We start from the raw sequence: 16,389 nt of genomic DNA on the forward strand, positions 1-16,389 counted from the left end.
TTCAGGTTAATTAAACAAACAGTTTCAGTGCAAACACTTTTACAAATACATATTTGCAGAAAAACTGAAAACATTTTCTCTTACTGTGAACTAAAGCTCCCTCAATGCAAATAAAAGAGATTGTTGTAGCAAATTCACAAACCATTTAAAGTCTGAACATTTGTCAATACTGTTTGGCAGTACGTATCCAGCTCTAGTTACAAAACCATACTTTGTTTTAGAAGCTCTGAGGATAGTAAGTTGAAATGAGAAAGATTCCTTATACAATAACAACCATTCAAAGCATTTTAAAAAAATTTATCAATTAATAACAACTATAAAACGGAGGTGGTTGGTTTCGAGGTAATTTACCAGCACCAAGTATATTTTCAAATATACCACACAGTATCCCACTAAGGCCTAATAAAGGCTTTCTGAATGCTTGTTTCAGTGACCAAATGACAAACTTTGCTTCCAGAATCTTCTTGAAATTCTATGGATGTGTCATATGCTCACTGCTCCTAGTAATCAAATGTACCATAGGCCTCAAGCTCATCAGCTCTTTGCTACATGAAGAACAATCTTTCTTGGACTTTTAGAAGCTTACTAAGTGGTGAAGGGAAAGACTTGTTGCCAAGAGTCCCCCTCACCTGCTCAGATTGACAGCCAGCACTGACATTATGTTGTTCTCTAGGAGTTGTTCTTTTGAAACATAGTAATTTGCTGTCAATCTATCTGCTTTTATGGCCCTCATAACAATAATAATAACAATTTCCCTTTCTCTTTCTTCTCAGTCTGTTGGAAAAATAATTTGCTTTGTTTATAGTTCATTTATTTTTATGTGTGTGTGACTGAGTGAGCAACAGGCTGGGTTATGTGTTTGTGCAAATGATTTATTATGGGAAGGCCAATTATTATCATCATTTTGGTAATGCCCCAAGATCCCTTGGCGTGCTGGTGCCTGGAGCCGCCCCTGTCCACTGCTTGCTCCTTTCCATACCCTCCCCCTTGTTGCTCACTCTTAAGGGGAGGGGCAGAGCGGGGGACAGGACCACAGTGTGGCTGCCAGTGGCTCCCCCACTTCCAGGGTGCTTCTAGCACTCCTACAGCTAGGGCACAAAGGCAGCAAGCCAGTGCACTTCCAACGGGAATTGACCTGTATCTGGCATTTGCTCCCTGCATGGTCAGCCATTTTTATTTTGGGGCACCTTCCCAAGCCTCTCATATGCGCCACCCATGCCTTTGGACATTCCTACATAGTGTGCATATAGCTTCTGCTACCTCTAGTAGTTTTACACTTGAGAGAGAGAGAGAGAGTGCACACCAGTGGTAAAACTTTCTTGAGTATCCAGTGTACAGTATATTCAATACAAGACTAAATTGTATTGCTTGGATACTCAGATCTTCTGAACACTTTTTAAAATAAGTTGCAAATTTTGAAATATTAGCTTTATTCCTGTTCATGTTCTCAAAACCTCCTCTAGCCTAGTGCTTGGTCTCTGATTGTTTCAGATGATACCAAGGTATACAAAACCCACCTCATAACTCCAGCTTTCCCACAACAGTGCCCTAATCCTCATAGATTCATTAAAAATAAGCCACTGAACCCCCTAAGCCTTCTGGATGGCAGGGAGGGAAGCAAGGGAAAGTATTGTCATCTTTTAAGTCATGGGATGTGCTCAGGTACTTTGGTGATATGTGCCATATAAGAAACTGGATCGATCAACTAATTATATTTGTTCACTTTAATGTTGCCCTAATGAGCAGTTATTCATCTGCACCCACATTTGATCCAGATCTACTCTGTCTGGAATGTTAGCAATCTCTTGATAGTGTTCCCTTCAAATATATCCAAGGCACAATACCCTTGTGCCACAGATGACATTTCAGTCATCTTATGAGAGGGGTTATTCTACAGATAACAATTGGGTTTGAAAAAAGTTAAAATGAGAAAAAAATTAAATAACTGGCATGTTTGACAGAAGTTATCACCCCATTCAATTGTTAGTCAAATGTTGTCAAAAGGATGCCTTTGTGCAAAATATCAAATTACCAACCCTATATTTTCCACAAAGTTATTTACTACTTAAAATAAAAGTGGTGTCTTTCGAATACCTTATGCAGATAACTTTAGGTTATACTGTTTTTTTATTTTATTTGATCTCATTCATAAAGGATAGAAGCTCTAAATACCTAGGCAGAACCTCACTTTTGCTTGAGCACTCCTAGAGAGTGTGAAAACGCAATTTGAAAATATGTAAAACCAAAAGACAATCTCTACCTCCAATAACTCAATGCAAAAGCATTGCTTGTGTAAAAGACACATTGAAACTTAGATGATGGAATATGGATGCTTTTAAAGGCACAAAGTGCAGTCTTGACTATTGAAATCATGCGGGCCTCATATAAAGAATGACAAAGAAATATTTAGATAGCCTATGCCAGGAGCTGTTCATCTCCTGTTACTGAGGCAGAGGCAGTAGCCAAAAATTTCCAGCCTGCTGGCCCTTATTATACATCTGCTGGTGTGTGACTGTTTAGCACACTAAGTTCCTATTGACCAGTGGGTGAGTTAACATATTTGTTCCCCCTAAAGACACCAGCAGTAACAGATGTTTTAAAATGCACATTATGTTATTTTGAGATTTTTTTTCTAATATCTTGGGAGCAATCAAGTGTAGGCTATACATATGTATCCATAAGGTAATGTAAACTTCTTTTGAGAATAGAAAATAGTTGGCTCCAATCAGTAAATTGGTGTGCTTTACCAGTATTTTTATATTATAGATATAGTTCTCTAAATTACAATTAGAGGCAAATAAAAAAAAGTTTATTTTAAAAAATTATATCTATTCCAGAGCACATCATTAAATTGTTTATATCTACTGTACAGTATAGTCTACTATCCTGCACAATTCAGACAGCCCTAAATAGACTTTGCAAACCATGCTATAAAAATATATATATGAGAGAAGATCTTAAACACTGAACCCAACATAAGATGTGCAGGGAATGTAAGTTTTGGTTCTTGGAGAAATTTGTTCACATTACCTTCTTAGGCTATAAGTGAACTCAAGGAGTGGCAGAAGACGTCTGCTGCCTAAGAAAGTCAGGAAATAGAAATCAAACTATAGCTCATTCTCATCCTACAATCCAGTTAATGTCTGTTCCTTTGTATTATCTGTCTATCTGTTTCATATATTCCATTGCTAACTTCAGCAGGTTGCGTTATAACTGTGAAATTCCATTTTTTTCAACTGGAAAAAATTCACAGATGTTTTATTAAGAATAATAGATTATGTGATTATGTTCTTTTTGGCAAGGAAGGTTGATTCTTGAAGCTGGTAAACAAGCATCTTTTTTAAAAAAGGTTACTTCTTCCCCTTCCCCCTCCCACCTCCAAAAAATAAGGTTCCTATAAATAAATGTTTAAAACAATCCGGGTGTGGGGGGAAGTTAATCAGGATTAACAGTTTCAAAGATTAAATGAGAGTTTGCTAGTTTGAATATCTGGTTTACATTTCAGTAACGTCTGATTTTCCTTCCAAAAAAGCTTTGTAGTTCTTATAAAGAATAGGAAGCAACTGAGACAAAGGTATGCACCAGAAATATTTTTCTGCAAAGAAAGGAGGAGAACAGAATGGTAAAACAAACAAAGCATATAAATCGGACCTTTAAAAAATGCACATGTTGTGGAAGAGCTACTTCCTACTTGGGAAAGAGAAATAACTAAAATAACACACATGCAGCTTTCACTACCTGTAGCAAGAATGACTTCAAAGAAATAGCTCAGAAGCCAAAGGTTAAAAGGAAGCACCTGATCCCATCTGTCAGAATCTGTTTTAACTTTTCAGATGGAGATATGCCACATTTACACATTTACTTTTCAGTGCATCTGGGATTCCAGAAGGAGAGGAAGCAGCTATCAAGCTCCTCATTATCTGTTTGTAGACACTGGGCTAAGTTAATAATCATTCTTTCATCCTTGTGATGGATATAGCAAACTCTGGATATGGTAAAAATGGCTGAATATGTTACATGATATGTAAATGTTCTGCTGACATGACCCCTAGGGAAACCAACACATCTTTTCCATTAACATTTTCAGTTCTAAGGCAAATCACACAGAACTATTTAAACTGGATTCAAAAGCCTACACAAGTGTATACAGACTGGTATTCAAACAAAAGTCACCACTATATAGTATATGAAAGAAAATATTTAGTTTTCTTACCTTTACTACATTCCTCCTGGGCACCTACAGTAATTAACCATTTATTCTAGTGCTATTTTCATGCCTTTCAGCATTTCTTACTTCATTCCTATTGTCACTCCTGTGATCGCTTGCTTTACATCCTGCCCAGCTGCATAGCTCTTTCCAGTCCTCAACCTGTTTGGGGGAAATTCAGACATCCTTATTCCTGGAAAAATCAAAGCATCTATTCTTCCTCTAATTTATGTAATAGTCTAGGGGTTACTTCCTTTAAAGGAAGTTTTTTAAACTTCAAAATGTGTGGTTTTTGTTTTGATTCCAAGTGCACAGATTGTTTACCATCTTAAAGGGAAATATATTTTATTAAGTACTTGAATAGACTTGCATTGACAGAACAAAACTCTGACATAGATCACTAATCACTGTGAAATAATAAAATACGTTAACAGCGATTACCTGCCCTCACAGCTGCAATTTCAAGTAAAGCTGAACTATTTTGACTGAACTTCCATGTAACTCTGCTCCTCCAGATCATCAAGGGTCTCATTTCTATAGCTCCTGAGAACCCACAAGCCCCACAGAAAGTATTATACACTTCTAGACATCAGGCCCAAGGTCTGTTCCTTCCTCCATTAAAGGCAATGGCAACATTCAATTATAATTTATTGAAATGTCTTTAACCCCTTTGGGGTTCACTGATAGTTTGTGAGCTCTGTCCATCTTTCCTCAATGAGCTAGGGCAGACTCCTGGAAATACAATCCAAATTGCAACAGTGACTCCAGGACAAAAAATGCCCCAAAGCCTTCTGATTGGTGCATTGAGTTGTGCTCTGGCTGCCACCATGACAAGATAGATGTCATGATTCTAAGGAAAGGAAGGACTGAGAGCAGCAGAATAAGAACAATGACTTGGAAAACAGCAGACTTTAACAAACTCAGAGAACTAGTAGGTAATGTTCCATGGGAAGAAAATATAAGGGAAATAGGGATTGAGAGGAGATGGCAGTTTCTTAAAGAGACAATATTCAAGGCACAACAGCAAGCTGTCCCAAAGCGAAGGAAAGATAAGAAGTATAGTAAGAGGCCAACATGGCTCCAGCAGGAGCTCTTTAATGACCTGAAAATCAAAAATTAATCCTCTGAGAAGTGGAAATATGGACAAATTGTTAATGAGGAGTACAAAAGAGTAGCACAAGCATGTAGGGACAAAATCAGAAAGGCTATGGCACAAAATGAATTACACCAACCAAGGGACATAAAAGGCAATAAGTAGAGGTCCTATAAATACATTAAGAGTAAGAGAAAGATGAAAGTGTAAGCCCACTACTTAGTAGGACAGAGGTGCTAATAACAGATGACATCAAGAAGGCTGAAGTGTTTAATTCAGTGGTGGGCCACCTGCGGCCCACGGGCTGCATACAGCCCTTCAGGGTAATCCACTGGCAGGCTACCAGACAATTTGTTTACATTCACCATCCCCAGGTATGGCTGCCTGCAGCTCTCCGTGGCTGCGGTTCACTGTTCCTGGCCAATGGGAGCTGTGGGAAGTGGCGGCCAGCATATCCCTGCGGCCTGCACTGCTTCCCGCAGCTCCCATTGGCCAGGAACGATGAACCATAGCCACTGGGAGCTGCGGGCGGCCATGCATGCAGACGGTCAATGTAAACAAACCATCTCGTGGCCTGCCAGCAGATTACCCTGACGGGCCGCATGTGGCCCACAGGCTGCAGGTTGCCCACCCCTGGTTTAATGCCTATTTTTCTTTAGTCTTCACTAAAAAAGACTAACTGACCAGATAATAAACACAATTCATATTAACATCAAGGGGGAAGGGACACAAGCCAGAAAAGGAAAATAAGAGGTTAAAGAATATTTAGATAAGTTAGATATGTTCAAGTCAGAAAGGCCTGATGAAATTCATTATACGGTACTTAAATACTAGCTGAAGCAATCTCCAAACAATTAGCAAATATTTTTTTTTGGAGAATTTATGGAGGATGAGGGAGGTCGCAGAAGGGAAAATATAGTATTTATCTTTGAAAAACGGGAACAAAGAAGATCCAGAGAATTGTAGACCGGTCTGCCTTGTATGGTACCTGAAAAGATTCACAGTTACCAAGACCAGAAGGGACGACTGTGATCTACTAGTCTGATCTCCTGTATAACACAGGCCATAGAACTTCAGTAAAATAATTCCTAGAATGTATCTTTTAGAAAAATAACCAATCTCAATTTAAAAATTGTAAGTGGTTGACAATCCACTAGAACCCAGACTAAGTTGTCCCAATGATTAATTACTCTCACAATTCAAAACATACACCTTATTTCCAGTCAGATTTTGTCCAGCTTCAACTTCCAGTTTCATGTTATACCTTTCTCTGCTAGGTTTAAGAACCCATTATAAAATATTTGCTCCTCATGGAAGTACTTCTTGACTCCTCATATTCATCACATCAGTGCCAAATACAGAGGTAAAATAACCTCTCTACTCCTAGTCAAGATTCTCCTCCTGTTCATGCATCTAAGGATTGTATTAGCCCTTTTGGCAGCAGCTTCACACTGGGAGCTCATGTTAAGTGATTATCTACCACAACCCCCAAATCCTTTTCAGAATCACTGCTTCTCAGTGTGGAGTTGCCCATGGTGTAAGTTCTTTGTTCCTAGATGTCTTCATTTGCATTTAGCCATATTAAAATGCATATTGTTTGCTTGTTTACCAAGCAATCCAGATTGCTCTGTACCAGTGATCTGTCCTCTTTATTTTTTTTACCACTTCCCCAATTTTGTATCATTCGTAAACTTTATTAGTGATGATTTAATATTTTCTTCCAGATCATAAAAATGTTAAATAGCTTAGGGACAAGAACCAATCCTTCAGGACCCCCCTAGAAACATACCCATTCAATGATGATTCCGTATTTACAATTACATTTTGTGACCGATCAGTTAGCCAGCTTTTAATCTATTTAATGTGTGCCATGTTAATTTTATATCTTCCTAGTTTTTTAATCAAAAATTCTTGTGGTACCGTGTCAAATGTCTTACAGAAGTCTAAATACATAACATCAACACTATTATCTTTATCAAAGAAACTTGTAATCTCACCAGAAAGACATAGTTGGTATGACAGGATCTATTTTCCATAAACCCATTTTGATTGGCATTAATTAGATTACCTCCTTTAATTTTTTAATTAAAACTCTATTTAACTCTATTATTTTGCCTGGGATCTGATATGATAATTTTTAATTACATGATCACATCCTCCATAGTTACTAATAATTTTTGTACTATATTGTAATAGTGACAACTACTGTGTGTATTCCACAATAATGGAATACAGGAATGAACAAAATGTTTACCAGAAGGATTACATTTACCTGCCTGGATACCAGAGGGGATGGGGGTCCCAAAGACAGAGATACGGGGCCTTCCCACTGATAGCATTTTCCTTCTGTACATCCTATGGGATCCATTCAGTACTTGGCCAATCCATTGGATTCTCCAGGTAGACCATAACTCATTCCACCAAGTGGCAACTAATACCACTTCCCAGGCAATGATTTGGGGAAATTTCATATAAAGATCCTTGTAGAGTTTTTCTCCCACATAGGAGGGGAAACTGGGCCAAGGAATGCCAACCTTCTAAATGAGATGAAGAAAAAAAGTTTAATTTTTTGATAATTGGAGATATACCAATTGCCTAGAACTGGAAGGGAGCTTGAAAGGTCATCAAGTCCAGCCCCTTGCCTTAACTAGCAGGACCAAGTACTGATTTTTGCCCTAGATGGCCCCCTCAAGGATTGAACTCACAATCCTGTGTTTTGCAGGTCAATGCTCAAACCACTGAGCTATCCCTCCTCCCAAGGCTAATACATGATTCTTGAAATGACTACCCTAACACATGTTTCATTCAGCCGATGGCCATGAAACTTAAAAACAATACCATGTGCTGTGCTGTACTGTGCTGTGTAAGCTGCACATGGCACTCTAGTGCTCATATGGGTAACAAAATCAGCCTCATTTAAATTCCTATAACAGCAACAAACATTCAGAATTAAAATAAGTTAAATGCTGAGTCTTCTCAGAATGTAAACTTTCATAGCAGTCTTTGTAATATGCCCTACTTGAGGGAAAAATGAATCATTAATAATACATTGAAAGTTCTAAGATTCATTCATCACCAATCACTGTGCATAACCTGTGAAATGGGCTTGAAAATACAATAGCATTCTTGAGCCTAAAATAGTTTTGATACCATTTATCTTACTGAAAAGGTAATATCAGAGGGAAGATCAAAAATATAAGATGCTCAGTGTGAGGGGCTGAGTTAATTTGCATTCTGATGTACCATAACATTGGTTTAATATTTAAGCAAAATGTTCATGTCCTGCTTATCAAAAGTGCTAAGCAACTTTGAAAATCAGATCTTTAATATTTAAACTGCAATGTTCTTCTTTTGATGTTGAACCTGGGAAAACACAAGATGGAAAGTGGGTCACATTTTTCTGCACAGAGTTGCCTTACTGCTAAAATCCCAAATGATGTTGCTTTCTTTCAGCAACATGGCATTAGCCAGCAGCGGTTTCAGAAATGCCAGTTTTGCTTTAAAATGTAATGCATTATAACTGTGCCGTAAACCTGCATATTCAATTCCCATTGCTGTCAACCAGAGTTTTGTCACAAACTGCATGAATACAAGTGCAAATATTTTGTAGTATTAAGAGTGGACTTCAGACAACTTAAAACTGAAGCTAGAAATGATTCTTTATAAGTATTATATTAGACAATCATGCCTTACATACTACAGATTGTTTATGATGTTTGAATGGTTACAAAATCAGCAATACATTGCAAGAAGAGTGTTTAGAGTCACTAAACAACACATCTAGCCACCATGAAAAACTCCTGAGCAAAGGAAGTGGCTTTTTTTCATCTTTGTTTACAACCAGCTCTTGATAGACTAAACTCCAGTAAGTTGTGGAGTTTCTGATGGCCTCTCTATATATACAAACAGTGCATTCACTGTAAACACAATGAGGGAGGTAGGAAGTAAAAGCCCACAATAGTACCAAGAAAGGCTGATCCTCCCCATGTCTGATAAAGAAAACTAGTTGGGATGACAAAGGATAAGGCAAGCCTAAAAGTTTTAATGATATCAGGCAAAAAAATCCCAGCTCACTGAGTCTGAATTGTACAGTATTGAAGCGTACAAAGATATAGTTTTCAACCAGAAACAGAAGCTCATTTAGAAGTAAGATCCGTAAAAAACAGTCTGTGTTTGCATATGTAATTGATAAGTAACCCGACAGTACTAAGTAGAGACATTTTGGTTTTAGCTTAGCTTTCAGTGTTTACAAAGCTTCCAGACTATTTCCTATGAACTAGAAAAAGCTGTTTTATATTCCATAGCTTTTTATATGATCTTTACATCTTTGCTAGAGTTGAGCATATAACTTAAAATCTTTTCAAAATGTATTAACTAGGCACAGAGACTAGTAGAATGGTTTGAACTTGATTTTTCAGTTAACATGCAAAAACAAAATACCCTCCTTCAATACAGATCTCCATGTATCTATTGTCTTTTAGACCTTTGTATGAAGATAAATTTGTTGAACTTTCATGTGCTTTGAATATGTTGCACTTCAGGCAACGAAGTCCAGGCCACATTCATTTTTAAATTTAATGATTTATATAAATACAATTTCATTTAAGTGATGGTGAGCAACCAAAATGTAATCTATGATACATTGCGTATAGAAAAGTCAGAGTCACTCTAAAGTCAGGAATCTTAATTCAGTAGGGAGAGTACTACTGTAGTTAGGAACAGAGCCTTAAAATATTAACCTTCATTATACCATTACACATATTTGCATAATAGAATCAATTAGTTAAATAGTTGTACCTGGAATATCTGAAGGACACATGCTCTTGAATTATCAGAACGTTAGTGATGTATTTGAAGGATAAATGCTGAATACCAGGCATTCCAAAGCTTCCATGCTAAAGAATTTTATTATGGGTGAGGCTGAATGTCTCATTCTAGAGGGGCAGCATCATATAGTTGAGATTCTACCCAAAGGAAGAACATCTCAGAAACCTTGGAAAGAAGGGATTTGGCATGTGGGAAAATACCTAAGCAAATGCATACAATTATATTTTTAAATCAAAATATATCTTTTTTGACACGTTGGAAGTTTCCCAGGGAACACTAGCAGTTATGAGCAACTTGAAAAATCTCAAAGTACTCTCAATCATTTGTTTATATAGACTAATGACCATGTGGCTCAAGTATTGCAAATCTCTTCCAATGGGGGACTTCAGAAGGACTTCTCTATGATTATCACCTGTAGTGTGTTCAAACTACAGCAAAATCTTTACTCAATGGTCTGATCACCAGTGATCATACTTCAGTCATCTAATGTTTTGCAGTATTGTATTGATTTTGCACAAACTCTATTGATTCTTAAGACCTGAACTATGTATGGTTTGATTATATTAGGTAAATTTCTGAGTCTCATCCTAATGGACATCAATTCAAAAGTACCTGCTTGTAAGATTATCACTATCATACCTTATGTCAGTAGGTGGTCATACTTTTGTTGTAATGGGCCCTGTGTAACATGTCATTAGTTCATGGAGGATAGCTCTACTTAATGGTATTAATTAAGATGGTCAAGGATGTAACTCAATGCTTGGGCTGACTCTAAATCTCTGAGTATCAGAAGCCGGGAGAGGAAGAAAGGGCTGGATCTCTCCAAAATCACTGTTTTTCTGTACAATCTTCCTGAAGCTCTGGAACTGGCCACTGTCAGAGACAGGATACTGGCCTAGATGGACTATGGGTCTGTCCCAGTACAGCCATTCTTATGTCCCCACTTTGTATAGATCCCAGTCCCATTCATCTCATTTTAAAATGGTACCTAAATATTTGTTTATTTTTTAATTTGTGTAATCACTGCTGGGCTTACTCAAACCTTTTCTCTTCTTCTTTTCCATGTGGACTTTCGTATTTGCTGATTTTAATTTAAAATTATGGGATTGATATATTATTATAATTGTAATGTGTTTTCACTGAACTACCATACAGCACATACAAGAGAAGAGTAATTTAGTGACTTGTTCAGGGTCACCCAGGAAGTCAATGGCAAAGCTAGAAAAAGAAGCCCAGAATCCTAACTCCTAGTACTGGACTACCACAGGCAGCAATAGATGCTGTGGTTAGTAATTTTTTATATGGCTAAGCAAGTATTTAGAATGGGGCAAACATTTCAAACAGATGGATGCAGTTAGATGAAACTCATGGCCTCTTTCTGACTGAAAATATTTCTGAGAGGTATTAGGACACTAAAAATAATCTACAGAGTAAATATAGGTTAGTAAATGAGCTAAGTCTTTGTTTATGAGGAACTAATATGCATAACACAAAAAATAAAGGAGTGAGTAAAATTATTCATAAATTGGGCCTTGGGAAATAAGCATGTCCTTAAGTACACAAAATACTAGCTTATGTTGGCCATGTTCTGTAATTGCTGCACTAGTGTTTGCTGATCTTTCAGCAGCAGACAGAGCTGTAATATGCTTAATGCCAACATTGGCCTCTTGTGACAACTTTTAATTCTGAGCTGTTAAGTACAACCATTCCTTTTTCTTAAACTAAATAAATAAAAAGGGCAATGACAATATGGAGAGGCCAGAAATACATCCTGTTCCAAAAGAAATGATAATTCTATTTTCAAAATCTGTTCCTAGTATGGAAAAAGTTCAGTTCTTTGAAGCAGGGACTGCAAAATCTAAACATTATGAGCCAACACTTTTGAATTTGGGCACCTAAATCCATATTTGGGCATCTAAATGGTCTGCTTTTAGAGGTGCAGGGCTGCCCAAAGGGGAGGGGGGCAAGTGGGGCAATTTGCCCCAGGCCCCGCAGGGGCCCCCACGAGAATATAGTATTCTATAGTATTGCAACTTTTTTTTATGGAAAGGGCCCCCAAAATTGCTTTGCCCGAGGCGCCCTGAATCCTCTGGGTGGTCCTGTAGAGGTGCTCAGCTTCTACTGACCTCAGTGGTCATAGTTTTAGGAAAACACAAACTAAACAAAACCCATTTGGGAATATGAATTTCTAATACACACAATAAATATTCATGGTATTAACTCATTATTTAGTATTTATTAATTTCTTTGCAATAATAGTAATTAGACACTTTAGGCAGTACATATCAGATTAATAATTGAACTGCTCAAATGGTTAAGTTATTTTGTTTTTGTCTTGTAGCATCAATTTTGTTGGTTTAATAAAAACCTTTATGTTAATATAATGCTTTTTACTAAATAATATACTGTAATTACACGGTTCCTGGAGAGAACTTATAATTGAATTATGAGCTGTTGTGTTCTTTTTCCTGGTTGTAAGAGAACTACTAAGTTTAATTTCACATTCCTGCAACCAGAGACTAAATATATCCTGAGACACTATAATTTACCTAGAAGTACTTTCTGGGTCAGATCCTGAACGTGTGTAAATTGGTGTACTGTTGTATTAACTTAGATGGAATTAGGGGCCAAAGGTGTTAACATAACCAGTCACTGTCCAACATTTTACAAAGTTAACTAGATCTGGGATTTGGTATACTGAGACCTCAGCTTGCTTAGTACCATGGCAAATACACCATTAAAAACCCTTTTAACCTTTTATAAAAGAAAAGAAGGAGTAAGGATGTTTGGTGGAGACTCCAGCCCAGGAGTCATTACAGTCCTTGCCTGTGGGAGCCAGAGATCCTGAGACCTGGACCAGAGACCTGTTGCCATTGGACTCCCAAGGAGCTACCTGCACCAAGGAGCCCGGAGACCCCAGTGCCTTATTGACTGCAGCTTCAGGAAGCCCAGTAGAAAGTGACCCAGGGAAGGTGAGTGATATCTCCCACCCGTGTAAGGTCAGTGTGTTGCAGCTGGATTCCCTGCTGACCCAGTGGCTGTTAGGGCCCTGGGTTGGGACCTGGTGGAGTTGGGTGGGCCAGGGTCCCCTACCCTGGCCACCACCCCCTCTGTCGGTGGCCCCCAGATCTAGCCATTAGGCCACACAGCCCTGCATGTGAGGGCTGTTGTATTGACTCTGGCCTCTAGGCCATACTGCCTGAGGGTTGCTATATTGACTCTGGCTGCTAGGCCACGCTGCCCTGCACTCAAGGGCCCCTGTATTGACTCTGTCCATTAGGCCACGCAGCCCAGAAACCAAGGGCCACTGCTTTGATTCTGACCCTTGGACTTCATCATGGTGATGCCCAAGACAGTCTGGTAGACAGTAACCGCGGTGTCAGCACACCCACTATCCACTACCAAAGGAGACGGGGTGCATATACACTGTCACACTCTCCTTACACCGTCTACCACCACTCACAGTTTCATTCACTCTTTGCTCCATTCACTCTCCATGCCTCATCCCCTGATTTTCCATCCCACCTCATCAGTCGCTCTCTGCACTGTTGTGCTTGCTTACTCATTCACCATTCTCTCTTTGCTATCATCTCCCCGCTTCTACCCGTCCTCTCATTCTCCACTCCCTACTCACTACTCTCATTCTGTATGTCCTTCCCTCCCACCTTTGCTACCCTCGCTCCAAAAATGCACTCCCTCCACACTATTAAATGAACTATGAGTCTTCCATCATCTCCATCTCCCAGGGCTCTTTTCTGTGAGCTCACTGGATCTCACTCACTTCTCCTATCTCCTGGACCCCATACTTGTTTCTGTCTTCTCCTTAGAATTTCCCCCAGGAGTTTCTCCCTTTCCTCCCAGTTACTACTTATCCTCAATGGCTCTTGGTCTTACATTTTTACACTCCCTCCCCACTCCTGAGGCTCCATTAGGACGTCCTTTCCTCCATTTAGAGCTTCCTCATTGTTTTCATTTTGTCATCTCAGCTTTCCCTTTTGGCCACAACAGCCTCCCACCTGATAGCCCTGCCTCATGCTCTCTCCTTTACAATCAGCATCTTGTCACAGTTCCTTTCTGCCCCAGCACACCCTCTGCCGCAAGCAATGTTAACACCCAGTGCCCCCACTGCCACCCACCCACAGTTCCCACACTCTTCTGGCTGCAGGAACTCTGAAATATCATGCCCCTTTGCACTAGCTCTGTAGTTCCCAATCCTCCTTTAAGCATATCCCCTGTCACCTGGTCTCTTTAATTACCAAGCCCAGCATCACCTTTGCCCCCTCGGGATCTGCTGAGCACACAGGATACTGGCCATGTGGCTGCCTCAGCTCTGCCTTCTCCTCTGCTCCCTGTGGCTTCTATTTGTCCGGAGACATTGACAGCTAGAAGAGAAAGTTGCCAACTTGGAGAAAGACAGGGTGGGGACTAGTACTCACAAGAGAGGACAAAAAGAAGTAATATCACAGCACCTCTTCTGGCCAGAGGCAGAAAATACAGGATTTTTACAGGTAGGGAGGAAAAACCTGGGCTTGGTAAACTGGAACTCTAACTGGGGAGGCTATGAAAACTGAATGGGGATGAGGTAGAGCCTAGCACAATTCTAAAGACAGCCCTGCAGTGCACTGTCAAGTACCATTGGCTATGTGTTTAATGGAACCTGGACTTGGTGGCCCAAATTCCAACAATCTATCGTTTGTTTTTGTTCCAGATCAGAACACAAAGTCAACATTTCAAAATTTTCTGAGGAATGGGAATGCTGGAAAATTTCAATTCAGATACTTCAAACAATTTTTTTCGGATATGGTCAAATTGTTTCATTTCAATAATGTCAAAACATTATAATATAAATTATTAAATATAACATGCATCGATTATATTAAAATTAATATAATAAAGTCAAAACAAAATTAAAATTAGAAAGCTAAAAATTCATTTTGATACTTTTCTATAAAAAATTTGTTTAAATGAACACATTTGCAGAAAACAAGCTGACTTCGATGAAGCTGCATTTTCTGACATTTTTTGTTCTGTTGAAAATATTTTGACCTGTTCTAATGTTTAACTCATTACAGACAGAGAGAGACCCCTTGCAGCATCAATAGTAGTTATAACTCAAGTAGGTTACTATTGATTAAGGAGTCGGAGAACCAGTGTATCCACACCCTGTATGGAGAGAACTCTGCTCAAATGCTTATACCATATTCACTCTGTATATTTTCTTCTGGGAAGAATTAATGGAGGCAGAAAGTCTGCAAACATTTAAATGGATAAATGAGATTATTGAAGAAATTCCTATCCTACAAATGCAGCTTTTAGGGAAAAAATATTTACAGTGCTTAGGAGCACTACTGAGTAATCCAAACCACATTTTAAAATGATGCACATGATATAAAGCTATATCCTTGTTTAACTGTGTGTATTAACAGGAAGGGCACTCATTGTCTTAGGGACTGATAATGAAAGACGCTTTTTAGCTCTGCTCATTGGTTAAAACCTATTTCCTGGCGATAGTGTCTGGACATCATTATATTTTAAGCACATGGCATAATCTATATAATGTATCGTACTAAAATATGTTAAAAGAGCATTAAGCTTGCAAATTTAAGTGCTCAAAGGTCAAACTGAATTAGAAAAATCAACCTCAGGCTGACTGCAAGCTTAGAAAATGTTGGCCCAAATGGTAAAAGTTTGGCAAAACTACAAGGAACTCAAAAGAGGGGCTTATAGTGGAAAGTGTTGGCAATCATAATTATAAAATGCATTACCAGCTCTACCCACAAGACTCAGGCACAACTCCTTCCTGAGCTCTCCTTCAGGAAGGGAAGCGCCACATTATCCTCTTCAAAGATCCATGCCTAGCTTGCATAATGTAGCGCAGAAATGGGCTGTTTACATCTGAAACAGATTTTGTCTAGAGCTTAAGTCTGGGATCAGAGCTGAATCAAGGCTAAGTTTTGATTTGATTCAATCATGCAGAAACCTTATGAGCTACCCTCATGAGGTTTTGGCCACATCTAAACAGAAACCAGATCTCTTCCAAATTTAGCTCTGATCTGGAACCACATCCATAGGGATTTCAATCTGGGAATTGAAATCTGAATTCCCTTATCAAATGCAAACATAATCAGAGTCAAGGCTCTTTTTTGATCAAAAAAACCATTTTTTTTTCAAATGCTGATATAATCTGTATGACTAAACAGAAACATGGAAAGGGTGGGTAACTAAATATTTGAATATCCTGGCCAGAGAGCTCTTATTATGT

The 16,389-nt window shown here is 38.7% G+C and overlaps 1 long non-coding RNA gene across 2 annotated transcripts in view; it reads left to right on the plus strand.

Annotated features, from left to right (window-relative positions):
- Positions 1–14,964, plus strand: part of LOC120392791 — a 40,122-nt gene extending 25,158 nt beyond the window's left edge. For both annotated transcript variants that reach the window (XR_005591794.1, XR_005591795.1), the window contains exons 3-4: positions 12,894–13,099; positions 14,836–14,964. This is a non-coding gene — a long non-coding RNA (uncharacterized LOC120392791). The remainder of the gene's footprint in view (positions 1–12,893; positions 13,100–14,835) is intronic.
- Positions 14,965–16,389: the final 1,425 nt, after the last annotated feature.

This window comes from Mauremys reevesii, linkage group 1 (assembly GCF_016161935.1).
Source record: "Mauremys reevesii isolate NIE-2019 linkage group 1, ASM1616193v1, whole genome shotgun sequence".
Taxonomy (NCBI): Eukaryota; Metazoa; Chordata; order Testudines; family Geoemydidae; genus Mauremys; species Mauremys reevesii.